Below are 15,825 nucleotides of genomic sequence, written 5' to 3'. Positions count from 1 at the left end.
ACTCAGTGGGCGTTGGTCCTTCCGCTTGCCTGACACGGGAGGGAGGAGCCCATCCTTCTGCTGAAGAGGGGACAAGAGATGGTGATGCTGGTGGGGGCACAGAAGTAAGAAGAGGCCCTGTGAGAAGCAACAGCTGACAGGGACCCAGAGGGAAGGGCCAAGCGGCCAGAGGTGGGCAGGCGGCCGGAGAACCAGGCGTTTCCAAGGACAGAGGGTGGGTGGCTGGAGCTTCGGCCAAGCCTGCAAGGACCTTCCAGGGTGTACACGGCGGTGGTCGTCTGGAGGGCGAGAGAAGAGGGCTGCTCAGAATCCACCCTCTGCTTCCATTCCCTGTGGGCCCGTACAGCAGCCTCCCTCATGGGGATCACACGCTGCCACGTGAAAAAGATCTGGTTCCCAAACTCTTACACCACGATTGTATTTTTATTAAAAAAAAAAAAAAAAAAACGCATCCTGAAAAAACGTTCACCAAAATGTTAATACTAGTTATTTCTGGGTAATGGCTTTTCTTTTTTAAAAAAAAACTTTAGGGCTTCCCTGGTGGCGCAGTGGTTGAGAGTCCGCCTGCCGATGCAGGGGACGCGGGTTCGTGCCCCGGTCCGGGAGGATCCCACATGCCGCGGAGCGGCTGGGCCCGTGAGCCATGGCCGCTGAGCCTGCGTGTCCGGAACCTGTGCTCCGCGGCGGGAGAGGCCACAGCAGTGAGAGGCCCGCGTACCGCAAAAAACAAACAAACAACTTTAAAATATATTTTTGGGTTGCCCAACCTTTTTTTTTTCTTTTTTTGGATTACAATGAGCATGCGTGACTTTTAATAATAAGAAAAAGTCATATTTTTTACGCTTCCATGTTGGATGGAAGAAAAGAACCTATATTTATCTACCTTCATAACTTGTGCATCTTCCAGGAAGCTACATTTCACCCCTTCTTCGACGCAGCTTGACGCGGTGGACACTTGGAGGCACTTGGGTGAACAGCCCTCGGCCCCCGTGCGACAAGGATGAACAAAGCTCAGGTCCTGCGTCCAGACAGCTCAGGGCACCCAAGCCATCACTTCCCGTGTTTGTAAATGTCTCACGTTTCCTGCCTCAGTAACTACGTTAAACGCAATGCAGTCTCTTCCTGGGGTCTCAGTATTCTCACCAAGACCCAAGTTAGTGTGAAATGCTTTGCTTGGTTTCAATTCCTGTCTCAGGACATGCATTTCTTCATGCTCCTGGGGGCTCCTGCAACACATGGGGTCACTTACTCCTTAAATTGAGTGGTCGCAGACTGTCACGATCTCTTGCTGGTCGGAACTAATGGTGATGATATTCGTATTTCTGAGCACTGACTACATGCTAGGAAAAGTGCAAAGTCCTTCACACGTTTCATCTCGTTTAACTCTCAGATAACCCTTGAAGGAGGAGCTTTATTACTTCTCCATTTTACAGATGAGAAAACTGAGGCTCGGACAGGTTATGTAATGTGTCCAAAATCACACAGCTAGTTAGCAAAGTGCCAAGAATTCAACCCATTTCGGGCCGATTCTAAGGCATAAGATGTTCATCTCTACGCAGTACCACTTTCCTGTATGCACGACACATTTCATGGGCTGCAGCATAATGTATGTTCCAAAGATGGCGGTAATAATTCCTATCTTCCTAATTCTCCTCTCCTTGAATCTGAGTGGGTGTGTATAGCAGCCATGCAGTTCGCCGCTCAGATTTCCCCTCAAGAAAGAACTCGGAGTTGAGCTGCAAGGAAGACTGTTAGCCTGCAACGGTTAACGCCCTCAGCACGCGCCTCAGCTTTCGAGCCAAGGCCATGCTCCTCCTGGGCAGCACTGACGATGACTCAGCAGAGCGGAGGTCTGGGGCTTGGCCACTTCCCAGCATGGGCGTCTTCCAGCAGACAACCTTTGGTCCAGAGCGTGAGGCTGGGTCGCCCACGGTTGTCCAATCTGCGCTGCCCTCTGAGGCTCCCCCTGCCCCGTCCTGCACGCCCCACCCCTTTCCCTTCATAGGTATCGGATCCACACCTCGGTCTAAAGGCTCTTCCTGCTTCTTTCTGCCTCCTTCCTCTGTTCTCTCTCAGATGTGACCCGCGACAGACCTCTTGGACTCCAAGCTCTGTTTCAGTGGCCGCTTCCCAGAGGACTCATGTGACACAGCCTATTGCTGTCTTGTAACCAAGAGAATGTTGCGGAGGTGTTGCTGCAAGACTTCCAAGGCTGGGGCATAAAAGCTGAGGCAGCCTTCACACCATTCACTGGGCTACTCGCTCTTGAAGCCTTCAGCTGCCATGAGGCTGCCGCGTGGGGAGGAAGTACAAAGCAGCCCACCTGGAGAGACCACATGAGGCCCTGAGATGACAAGAAAGGGGTGGGGGAAGGGTGGGGGAGACTGGGGGGAGAGAGAAGGAAGGGGTGGTGCAGAGAGGGAGGGGAAGGGGAAGGGAGGAGGGGAGAGAGAGAGATGTGCCTGGTCAGCCACCCCCTACTCCAATCTCCTGCTGTTCTAATTCCAGCCATCACTGGGCTAAAACCACATGAGACCCTCAGCCACCTGCCCAGATGAGCCCTTCCCCAATTCCTGACCCACTGAGACGGTGACTGGCAAATCACTGTTGGCTGTTTCAAGTCACAAAGTTTTGACTCATTTGTTAGGCAGCAATAGATAATTGGTAGAAGCACCCTGTGGACAGAGTGTGTGAGGCTGAGGCCTGTCATTTTCCATTAATACTTAAGCATCTTTGCTGCTGTCTGAGAGCTTGGCACATCGTAGGTGTTCAGCACACATCTGTTACTGCTTTGCATGTTCAATAAGATTATAAATATGGACTAGATCTGAGCTGCCTCGAAATACATGCGTAGCGGTTGAAAACATTTCCTTTCTAATTAAATTGTGATGAGGATCCATTCTAAGACAACCTCCAAACATTTGTTAATTAAGAGAAACAGAAGGTACTTCTGAGAGCTGGGATTAAAATTATGAGACTATAAAGCTCAACATTATGAAACCCCTACTGTCAAATGAGCAGAAATGACTGTGATGAGGTCCTGGCTCCTGACCAGTGTCTATATAAAGACAAGTGCAGTTGAGACGAAGGAAAGCAAAGTTGTGCTTGTGTCTCCTCAGCCCATCACAAATCCTGACACAGGCTGCAATATCTTTAAAAAGGAAGAGACAGAAAGAAGGGAAGAGAGAAGAAACAAAGAGGCATGATGTAGTGAAAATTTCTGGGCCCAGGAGTGTGTAGCTTCAGACACTTGTGCTTTGTCTGGTCTCAGGGAAATCCTTCACCTTTGCTGGGCTCAGTTTTCTCATCTGTAAATGGGGAATAATCATAACAGGACCCTTCCCTTAATGGACTGTTGTGGGAATTCAATGAGATATGCCTGGGAAGAGATTTATTGCCTTAAAGTACTTTACACATGGAAGCTTTGCTCACTTAGAACTATTATGAAGAGACATTTGCTTTCTTGTTGTAAGGATCGCTTGTCAAGTAGCTTAGGAAGCAAAATACTGTAATTGAAAACATGAAGATCCTTGAGCTGGGCACAGCTGGGTTTGAATCTCATCTTCACCGATGTAAATGTAACTTGGTCGGTAAAACTGTTGGCGGAATCTACTAGAGCTGAATGTATGCATTCCATATGACCCAGAAGTTCCCTCCTAGGTATGAACCGAATAGAAGTGTTCACCAAAAGGCATGCCCTAGAATGTGCACAGTAGCCTAGCGGTTTAAAAACTCAGACCTGGATGCGACCCAAAGGTCCACTGTATTCATGTTCTATTGCTGCGTAACAGACTGCCACAAAATTAGTGGCTTAAAACAACACACACGGGCTTCCCTCGTGGCGCAGTGGTTAAGAATCCGCCTGCTAATGCAAGGGACATGGGTTTAAGCCCTGGTCTGGGGAGATCCCACATGCCATGGAGCAACGAAGCCCGTGTGTCACAACTACTGAGCCTGCGCACTACATCCCACATGCCACAACAACAGAAGCTTGCGCGCCTAGAGCCCGGGCTCCGTAGCAAGAGAAGCCACTGCAGTGAGAAGCCTACAAACCTCAACGAAGAGTGGCCCCCGCTCGCCTCAACGAGAGAGAGCCTGTGCACAGCAACAAAGACCCAACACAGCCAAAATAAATAAAATACATAAAAAAACTTTTTTTCATTAAAAAAACCCCCAAAACAGCACACGTTATTCATCTCACAGCTTCTGTGAGTGAGGAATTTGGGCACATGGGCTTTGCTTCAGAATCTCACAAAGCTGTAATCAGGTATCTACTGGGCAGGGGCCTCATTCCAAAGCCCGACTGGGGAAGGGTTCACTTTTACGCTCATGTGGTTGTTAGCACAATTTAGATCTTTGTGGCTGTAACCCTGAAGCTTTGGTTTCTCACTGGCTGTCAGCTAGAGGCTGTCCTCAGTTCCTTGCCACGTGGTCCTCCGAAGAGCCAGCCAGGGAGAGAGTCTCCTTGCGAGATGGAGGTCGCCATCCTATGTACCCTAATCATGGAAGCAAATTCCATCACTGTTGCTGTATTCTGTTGGCTAGAACTGAGTCAGACACCCTGCCCACTAACAAGGGGAGGGGGCCACCTTCGAGTCTGTCCACCATACGCATCAACAGTAGAGTGGACACATAAAGCATGGAATGTCGCACGGTGGAATACTCTACAGCCGTGAGAACGAGCAAATTCTACCTCATGCAACAATGTGGGTAAACCTCCAAACACAGTATGGAGTGAAAGGAGCCAGACGCCAAAGGGTGACGATGAAACAGGAGGGGAGGGGGCAGGGCACAACATTTAAGAGAATGACACAGCCCTTCAGGACATGACAAAAACTGGTTAGAACTGATCAGGTCCAAGATGGCAGAAGATTCGACTTCCAGCGGACCTTGAGCCTCAGTATACCCTCATTGTAACAGATCAGCTAAATGACACACGCACAGGCGCCACGACAGTTCCAAGGGCGACCGTAAAAGGCCAAAAAGTGGGCGGTGGCCCAATTTCTGGAAATCCCCGCCTCTTCTCCAAAATAATCGGAATAATCCTCCCACTTATTAGTCTGTGAAATTACCCAGACCAGAAAAACTAACCACTGCATATGCTGGGGCCTCGTGCCTTCTGAGATGGTCCACAGTCTGTCCATGGAGTATCTCTCTGAATAAATCCATTTCTTACCTATCACTTTGTCTCTCACTGAATTCTTTCTGCGATGAGACATCAAGAAGCTGAGCTTCATTAAGTCCGGAGACCAGGTGTGTGATCTCAAAAGACCATGTGTTCAAGTCCCAATCTGGGTTCCGGCCGGGTTCGAGTCCTAGCCCGTGGGTTCAATTCCCATCTGAGTTGTGCGGTTTCAATTCCATTACAGAAAGTTCAATAACTGTCAAAACCAACCGCTGCTGTCAGAAGCCAGGATGGTGGTTACTCGGGGATAACGGGAGATTGACAACTGGGATGAGATATGACGGGCTTTGGTGGTGGTCACGTTCTGTTTCTCGACCTGGATACTGGTTACAGGGTTGTGCTCACCAGCACGATGCAAACTCACTGTGATGGGTTCACTCCTCTGCCTGGACCACGTCTCCTCACTCATCAGCTGGCTGGCTCCATCACAGCATCACCTGTCCCAGAGGCCCATCCTTATTAAAACCATCTCCCTTCCTCTTACTGCTTCTCTGTGGGAACCTTTTGTTTCCACCACAGCAGACCTATCACAAATATGGAGTTCTTTTATTGATTTACTTTTAAGTTGATTTTTGTCTCTCTCCTCCCCACTAGGATGCGGCTCTGTGAAAGCAGGGACCACACGTGTCCTGCTCTTTGCCATATCCCGGGGTCGACAGGTGAACAGCAACACATAGTCTCCTCCTGTTTCCCAGTTCACGTCTCCTGTGAGAGGGGGACCAGCAGAGGCTGAGAAGCATCTCTGAACCATTTCCAGATTCTGAAGCTGGTGTGCAGCCCTCATCCGACCAGTGATGGCCAGAGGAGCTGGGCTACGAGGCAATGCTTTCTGGAAGCCGTGGAAGGAGCTGTAGAAACGGCTCCAATGACATCCCCCCCAAACTCCCCGTCACACACGTCTTCATGCTCCGGGCCTGAGCCAACTCCTTGCCTCCCTTTTCAGGTCGGGTTTCTCTGGCCAAACCAACATCGCACTATATATATGTCTTCTCCTGCCAGGAGGCAGTGGCAGGTGGCTGATCCCCGACTCATTTGCACAGGCTGCCGGCGACAAGAACTCTTTGCTCCGTGTTCTCCCCAGTGCCCGGCTGTGCAGATGAAAGGGGAGTGCTGTCACCGTGGGACGGGACACGAGTCTGCTGAATCTATATCATTTCTGACAGATGCAGGGCTAAGGGAAACAGATCTGCTCCTTGAGTTGAAAGTTTAATTCCAGCTGTAGGCTTTGCCAAAATGGAATGAGACATGGCGGGAGCGAAAAAGCAAAACAAGTGAACAAATAATAGTGAGCATTCTCTTTCTCGATGACACCCTCTGTGTTTTCAATTGCCGAGCACAGGGCTGCCCTAAACCAGGACATGGGTTCAGTCACAGAAATGCTGGTGTTCAGCCACCAGAGGGATCATTCTGAAATTCTAAACGACTTCATTGCTCTCCTGCTCAAAGCCTGCCAATACCCTCGGTCACCCAAAACAGATTTTTCAGCACTAGTTCAAAGCTATGGCATTTGGGATTTGGAGCAGTTGCGCAGCTGTATTCCAAATAACTTGTTATGGTGAATAGTTAAAATATGGCTGTTTTCGGATGACTTAAAATTACGTTTAACTTAGAAATCTCTGAAAGGTCTATATGAGAATGTTTATAATAGCACAAACTGTAAGCAGCCCAAATATTCATCGACGGGGGCATGATAAATAAATTGTGGTCTATTCATACAATGGAATACTACTTAGCACTAAAAAAGAACATGTTACAGGTACGCACAACAGCATGGATGACTCTCGTGAATGTAATAATGAGCAAAAAAAACCCCAGACACAATGACCGTGGGATGAAGATTCCATTATATCACACTAAAAATCAGGCAAAACTAATCTATGGTAACAAAAGCCAGAACAGGGGTTACAGCGGTGGGGGGTATGCCTCTGTACCCCCTGGGAAGGGAGTCTTCTGGGGTGTCGGAAAAGTTCTGTGTTTTTATGGGTGTGGATTACACAGCCATATATGTAAAAACTACAGAATTGTACCCTTAAGATTTATGCATTGTAGCCCCATAGAAACAGTGGGTTTGATCTTATCCACATGTTAATGATCACATCACTCTCACTTACACTCTGAGAAACTTTGGGGGGTTGAGGAAAAGAAGGGGTGATCTAGTCAGTGAGTCTGGGATTGCATGAATGTGGAGGCTCGCCCAGGCTGCACTGCCTGTGGGAATACTGTCCGCCCCTTTGTTGCACATTTGAAAACCCTGACGTAGAGGAAAGCCATTTGTGATTTGGCCCCTTCCTATCCCCACATCGCCGTCACTTTCAGCTCCCCAAACACTCCCTGAGGTTTGTGACTTCCAGAACTATAGGGGAATTAATTTCTGTTGTTTTAAACCACTAAGTTTGTGGTAATTTGCTACAGCAGCCATAGGAAACTGATACAATTATCATGATTACTGCTGTTATATTCTTTTTCACATCTCACCTTTCCCCACTCCCCTTTTTTTTTTGGCCTTCGTCCAAGAAGATTTTCATACACGAAAATCAACGCAAAATGGATTAAAGACTTGAATGTAAGACCTGAAACTGTGATACTCCTATAAGAAAGCACAGGGGAAAAGCTTCTTGACATTAGTCTCAGCAGTGATTTCTTGCATATGACATCAAAGGGACAGGCAACCAAAGCAAAAATAGACAAGTGGGAGTGCATCAAACTAAACAACTTCTGCACAGCAAAGGAACCAATCAACAGAATGAAAAGCCAACCTATGGGGCAGGAGAAAATATCTGCAAACCAAATATCCAATGAGGGGTTGATATCAAAAATACATAAGAAACTCCTACAACGCAGTAGCAAAAAACCAAATAACCTGATTAAAATATGGTCAAAGGACCTGAATACACATTTCTCCAAAGAAGACGTACACGTGGCCATCGGATATACGAAAAGGTGCTCAACATCCCTAATCATCAGGGAAATGCAAATCAAAACCACAATGAGATATCACCTCACACCCCACAGGATGGACATCATCAAAAAGATAAGAGATGGCAAGCACTGGTGAGGGTAAGGAGAAAATGGAGCCCTTTAGACTGTTGGTGGGAACGCAGCCACTTTGGAAAATAGCACGGAAGTTCCTAAAGAGTTAAAAATAGAATTACCATACGATCCAGCACTCTCACTTCTGGGTATATTTATCCAAAAGAACTGAAATCAGGATCTCGAAGAGACACCTGCACTCCCATGTTCACTGCAGTGTTATTCATAATAGCCAAGGTATAGGAAACAACCCGAATGTCCACGGACAGATGAATGGATAAAGAAAATGTGGTATATAAGTACGATGGACTATTATTCAACCTTAAAAAGGAAGGAAAACCTGCCATTTACAGCAATGTGGATGGACCCGGAGGATGTTACGCTAAGTTAAATATGCCAAACACATAAGGACAAATACTGTGATTCCATTTATATGAGGCATCTAAAATAATCAAACTCACAGAAGCAGAGAACAGACTGATGGTTGCCAGGGGCTGAGGGGAGAAGGAAATAGGAAGTTGCTGGAAAATGGAATTTTCAATTGATATAAAGTCTCAGTTATGCAAGACGAGTCAGTTCTAGAGACCTTCTGCAGGATACAGTGCCGCCAGGGAACAAGGCTGTATTGTGCACTTCAACATTGGTCAAGAGCGTAGATCTGGTGCTAAGTGTTCTTACTGTAACCGAGCAGGACCCTCAGAAGCCTTCCCAAAATAGACCCCACCATTTCCTCCGCCTGCCTTCTGTCTGCAGAAAAACTCTAGTTGAAGAATACATTTAATCAGAGAAGTGAGAAAGTGTAGAAAGAAAGGAAAACAGTGAAGCAAGACAAAATAACAATACTTTAGCCATTAAACAAAGTCAAGGACCTTTAGTTCTTCGTCAAGGTCTAGAGATGATACTCTGCGCCATGCCCTGGGAGCGGTTTGGCAGGTACTGAAACCTCCACCAAGTGGAAGAAGTTAACTGTCTGCCGCCCACGAGCATGTGGACCCCAGACCAGTTGCAACCAGCCGGTTGAGGAGGCTGACTCCCGATGACCTCACCACCAGCCAATCAGAAGAAGGTCCGCGAGCTGACCACGCCCTCCTCCTTGACTCCTCACTACCCGCTCCAGGGCGGGACACAGTCTTGAGAGCGCGGGCCCGCTGCGGCCCCCCTTGCCTGGCAAAGCAATAAAGCTATTTCTTCTCTACTTCATCCAGAACTGTCTCTGCATTTCTATTCGGCACATGTGAACAGGGGCTGAGCTTCCTGAGTTTCAGCAACATCACCGCAAAAAACAAACAATGAAAAACAAAACGAACAGGATACAAGGAAACATTTGGAGGTGATGGATGTGTTTATGACCTTGACCGCAGTGATGGTTCCATGGGTGTATGTATATGCCCAAATGCATCAAATTGTATGCATTGAATATGTGTAGTTTTAAATATATCAGTTGCAACTCAATAAAGCTGAAATAAAATGAGAAGACACAGATTTCTTGAGCTTGAAAATCTCCCCCTTTTCCTGCTGAATCTACCTAGAGGGAGAACTTTGATACCCACGTTTTTCCACCACACTATCCTCTTTCATCTAGAATTCAGCGACATTCTCCTGAGAAGTCCACGTGTATCAGACTCTCTGGGACGAGGATGGGGGGTGGCGGTCTGGGGGGTGGAAGGGGTTTAAATGTAGATCTGGGGCCCCCTCCAACCTTACTCATTCTGAATCTCAAGAGATGGGAATGAGGATACAAAAATCTCTATCAGAAACCACACCTCAGAAGATTCTGACGCACAAGGAGCTTTACGAACCACTCATCTGGTTGCAAAATGCATCCCATTTTCGATTTTTATTTGTCCTTAATAAATACGGTGGCAAAACCTACATGTTCCAGCAGAGGGGGGTGTTACTGCGCGAAAGAAAGAGAGCCTTTGGCAGGAAAACGGGATTTGACAAGTCCCACTTCGGAGCGGGAAAATGAAGATGTTTCCTCCAAAAGGATGTCCGCCTGCGGAAGGGCTTCCCCACCACCCACCCTGTTTGGGATCTCAGAAGAGAACTGTGGCCCTCGGTTGAACAAATACTGGCTGATTTTTTCACGTTCTGAGGATTTGGGAAATGGTTAAAGCGCGGTGCTATTCAATTAGCAAGACCTTTGTTTTTCAGGGGTTTTTAGGGAAATGACTTTGACACCCATCGCCCTGTCAAGTGTGCATTTAATTCTTAGTTTTCTGACTTCCACTGCCGCGCCTGGCACTCTTTTGAGGAAGTCGTGAATGAAGCTGTATTTTTTAAATCCCTAGATGAAATGAAAAATCGCTGCAAAGCGGCATTCACCCTTGGACTCCATTTGTTCTCACAGAGGCAGAGATGGAAATTCTTACTGGAAGAGGGAGAGAAACTGACATTTTTCAGCAGCCCCTTGTGCAAGGAGTTTATACATTGCAGCCTTTAGCTTCCTGGCTATCCTGCAAAGTCTGGATTAGTTTCTGTGGGGTTTTTTTTGTTTGTTTTTGTAAAAGATTTAATTTTATTTATTTTTCGCGGCGTTGGGTGTTCGTTGCTGCGCACCGGCTTTCTCTAGTTGTGTTGAGCTGGGGCTTCTCTTGTTGCAGAGCACGGGCTCTAGGCGTGCGGGCTCAGTAGTTGTGGCACGTGGGCTCTAGAGCGCAGGCTCAGTAGTTGTGGCGAGTTTCTCTGTTTTAAAGACAGGGTGACTCAGGATCAGAGGGGCTGGGGAATTTGTCCAGATCATACAGGAAGAGAGTAACAGCCTGAATCAAGATTTGAAACATGGTCTAGCTGACTCGGTAGAAAGCAAAACAAAGAATCATCCCAGTCTCCTCTTACCTATATAAAGGAGGTTTATTACCTTTAGTCAAAACGACAGAAATGCGATGAGAGATGCTACATGCATTAGCTCAAGATGAGGTCCAGCTGCCCCTCAAAGTGCAGCCCAAAAAGTGACCTTGTGAGAACTTCCCTAAAGGGGAGCTTTCACACCCCATCTGACCCTGGCCATCACAATTTCTTTCTTCCATGGTCTTTGTGGCAGGCTGTATGATGGTCCCCTAGACATGTCCACATCCTAATTTCCAGAACCTATGAATATATTTCCTTACATGGAAAGAAGGACTTGGCAGACTTGGTTGAGTCAGTAACCTTGGCCCAGGATTGTTCAGGTGGACCCAGTGTCATCACGAGGGTCCTTGTAAAAGGGAGGCAGGAGGGTCAGGGTCAGAAAAGAAGACAAAAGGACGGTCAGGAGCCTCCAGAAGAAACACAGCCCTGCCGACACCTTGATTTTAGCCCAGTGAGATCTATTTTGGACTTCGGCTGCATAGAATTGTAAAACAATAACTTTGTATTGTTTTAACCCACTATGGTTATGGTAATTTGTTATAGTAGCCATAGGAAACTGATACAGTCTCCAAACATTTTCGATCATACACACCTTTCAGTAAAAAAAATGTACACTGCACAGATATATGTACATTATAAAGCAAGCAAAATCAAAAATTAAAAAGGATAAAATAAAGAGAACCTAAGAAATATTTCAAAATGCATTTTTAAGTTTAGGTGCAGTAACAGTACAAAACCCCTTTTGGCTATAATTACAATTATTTGTATTAAAATATTAATAGTATTTTCAATCAGAGTGAAGGATTGAATATGCTTCATTATATTTTAAATTCTTTAACACTTTTTCTCGATACCAAAATTTAAGAACCTGATTCTGGGTTTAGTAGGTTTTTTTTTTTTTTTTTTTTGCGGTACACTGGCCTCTCACTGTTGCGGCCTCTCCCGTTGCGGAGCACAGGCTCCGGACGCGCAGGCTCAGCGGCCATGGCTCACGGGCCCAGCCGCTCCGCGGCATGTGGGATCTTCCTGGACCAGGGCACGAACCCGTGTCCCCTGCATCGGCAGGTGGACTCTCAACCACTGCGCCACCAGGGAAGCCCTCAGTAGGTCTTAACACATGGTTTGAAAGAGTATCATAACTGAAAAATATTTCCCACAAAGATTTGTGGCTCTATGTGGAAGCTAATAATGATCGTTTTCCAATCCCAACCACCAATTATGCAAATTTCTGTGGACACGTGGCCAGTAAATTTCCATGTTTCCTGATCTTGATGTTGTTCTTGCAAACTAATGGGAAGGTGGTACTTTTGATATTTTTACAAGTGGGTTCAAAACCCACTAAAACTTTTCTTACTAAACTCCTCCTACTATAACTTTTTAGGAGATTTTGTAAATAGTTAGAATGGTTTATTTCCAAAATTTTAGGCACACAGCTATGGGCACTTTTATAGGTGATAATTTTAAAAGTGGGTTTCTGGGGGGAAAAGGTGACACAATAATGAAAAACTTCCCTCAAATACTCTCTCCATAGCAGGAGTTTCTTTAAAAAAGCAATTCCTTTCTTATTAGTATTAAAAGTGGAATTTTTATGGGACAGATTGATTATACTTTTTTTTAAATTGGAGTATATTTGCTTTACAATGTCGTTAGTTTCTGCTGTACAGCAAAGTGAATCAGCTATATGTATACATACATCCCTTCTTTTTTGGATTTCCTTCCCATTTAGGTCACCAGAGAGCACTGAGTAGAGTTCCCTGTTGATTATACTTCTGAAATTATTTGCTGGGTTATTAATTCCTCAGAGCTACTTGTCATTGGAGAAAATATTAGCAAATTTGAAACACCTGTCCTTTTGTTTTTAAAAAAGTGTAACTTCTTTAAGTTTTGACACTCTTCTATGGCTTCCGCCATGAGATACTCAAGGTATCCACAAGGTTTCTTCCCATCTCATTGCGAGCTGTGGATCGCATAGGGTTAACTGCCCCAGTGACACCTAGCGGCATTGATGCTCCTGTACTTCTCACATCACCAACTTCTTTTCCTTCGTTTTCCCTTCCCCTTCTTCTTCATCCTCCTCTTCCCCTTTTTTGACCTCAGGTAGAGATGGATGGGTTACAGAACACACCATCATCACTGGTCCACCCAAGATCCCCCATTAGGAAGAAGCCTTTCTCCCTTGTGCCCCACAGGTCATTCGCATTTCTCTAGTCCCCCAAGCAAGTCTTCTCATGTATTTAATGGGTTTTTTTCAGGGGTAGCGGGGGGTACACGCTCTTGCAAAATATAGACTGTTGTTTTGTGTGATGTATTTTTAATGTATGTAAGTGGTTATCTCATTCCTTTTCCCACTGAGCTCCTGTTTCAAAATCCATTCATATTGCTGTGTGTACCTCTCAACCGTTCCCTCTAGCTCCCTGCCACCACATGCAGCCCTGTATTTTCTTTCTCTCCCAGGGATGGATATTCATACCTCTGACTCCTTGCCACCATGAAAAAAATAAGAGATTGGACATCCTTGTACCTGGCCCTTTATAAAACTGTGTGAGCCCTTCTTTGAAAAACAGACCTGAGAGTAGCACTGCTGGGCCACTGGGCGTGTGTGCCGCTTCTATTGGACCAAGTGCTGATTTTCTCCTCCCAGGAATAGCTATGCCATTCTGGTCTCCTGACCATCACACATGAGGATCCCATGTACCCACATCCTTGCCAACAATCGGCGTGATTCAGCTTTCCAACTGTCGGTCTAACATGTATAAAATGCTATCTCACAGTTTTAATCTCCATGATGACTACTGAATTTGAGCATCTTTTCGGATGCCGTGATCTTCGTGGTTTTCCTCTTTTGTAAGTTGCCTGTTGATGTCTTTTGTCCATCTTCCTATTTGGATTACTCTCTGTTCTTACTGATTTTCAGGAGTCCTGCGAATAGTCTCTAACTGTGTTGTCCGATATGGTGACTACTAAGTGCGTGTGGCTTTTGAGCCCTTGAGATGTGGCTGGTTCAAAGTGAGATGTCCTGTGATGGTGTAAACGACACTTACAGTTTGAAAGACTCAGGATGAAAAAGAGAAAGCAGAAGCCTCATTAATAATTTTTATATTGATTTTACGTTGAAACGGTTTTATTCTGGACATATCAGATTAAAAATATTATTAAATTAATTTCATTTATTTTTATGGTTTTAAATGTGGCTACAAGACTAGTTTAAATTACCTAAGTGGCTCAAATTATATTTCTGGGGAAAAGTACTGGGCTGCCCATTTTTGACATTGTAAATGCTGTCTCCTACACTGTCCCCTTTTAATGAAAAGGGCAAAATTTTATTCACGGTGCCTTTCATTTTTGAAAAGGCCTGAATTTTGATGTAGTCAAATTCACTGATTTTGTTGCTGTCTGGCTTATGCTTTGAAACGTGTTTTGAAAATTTCTTCCTCTGTCCTGGCCCACAGATATTTTCCTAAGTCTCTTCTATTAGCTTTGCAGTTTCATCTTTCACTTTTAACTCTTTAATTCCTCAGAGTCCACTTTTACGTAAGGTGTTACACGGTTATCTTGTCTTTGCTAGTTATCCTTATACCATCTACTAAGCAATCTACCTTTTATTCACTAATTGGTGATGCTACTTTTATTGCATATTAAATTCTTACACACACACACCTGGGTCTGAGCTCGCCTATTCCATCACTGGTTATACTTACACAGCTTTTCCATAAAATGTTTTTGTTATTAAAGAAGTGATATACTACTGAGAATATATATTCCCTGGTACATCTTTCATTTCATGGCTCACAAAAAACTGGTCTTTATGTATTTCTTTACTGAAACAAAATCTAACCAATACCATTAGCTATGACATGATTTTTTTTTTTAAATCTATACTCTCAACCAGTTGTATAGAAAACCTCCCACGCAGCTTACTTTCCTCTAATTCTAGGTTGTTCAGATCCTCAGTGTTTTCTATGCCTTTTCCAATGGCAATGCTGACAAAGAGACGAATTTTACTTTTTGCATTTTTCTTTATATTATTTGACCCATTTTTACCGCAGCAGGAAGAACAAGCGTTTCCTCAATGGTATGTGTCTCTCTCGCCTATTGCTAAGAAATCTCAAGAGAGACGTTAGTATATTTATAATTATATTCAGTACAGTTTTACAAAGCACTTAGTATTGTCTGGTTTTACACATTACTGAAAAAAAATTGTGCGGCTTTGGCTTCACGTCTTGGAAGTTCAGTTTTTCAAGGTCATGACCATTTCGACTCTCATTAGCTAGTATCCATAGACGTAACAACGGGTAGTCTGAGAAAGGCGTGCTTTACGGACCCAGCGTCCACGCCTCCTTCCCACCGGCCCCACCTTGATTCGATTCAGAGTCGTCATCGCACGCTCTCAGAGTTTTTGCGCAACTGACACCAGCCTGCTCAGAGGTGAGCACGTGACTCAGACCCAGCCAATCAGCCTATTCCAGCCTCCTGATCCTGATTGGCTCATGGGTGGGCACGTGACCCAGGCCAATGAGATTCAATTCTAGGGTTTTGTTGGAATATTAGGAAAGAGAAGGTGCCTCTCCACTGCACTTGTTGAACCTGCGGCTGTAAGCCTGGGCCACCTGGGAAGAGTCTGCTTAAACACAGGGGGCCTGATGGGGTAGTTTGAGCTCCTCCTTCAGCCTTGCCTGCCCTCGGGGCTGTGGACCAAAAAATGCCCCCCTTTTTGTGTTTGGCTATTTGGGTTGTTTATGGTCATTTTCAAACTATAGAAC

The sequence above is a fragment of the Pseudorca crassidens genome, chromosome 20, assembly GCF_039906515.1.
Source record: "Pseudorca crassidens isolate mPseCra1 chromosome 20, mPseCra1.hap1, whole genome shotgun sequence".
NCBI classification, from domain to species: Eukaryota; Metazoa; Chordata; class Mammalia; order Artiodactyla; family Delphinidae; genus Pseudorca; species Pseudorca crassidens.
Note: the sequence above shows the minus strand (reverse complement) of the source record.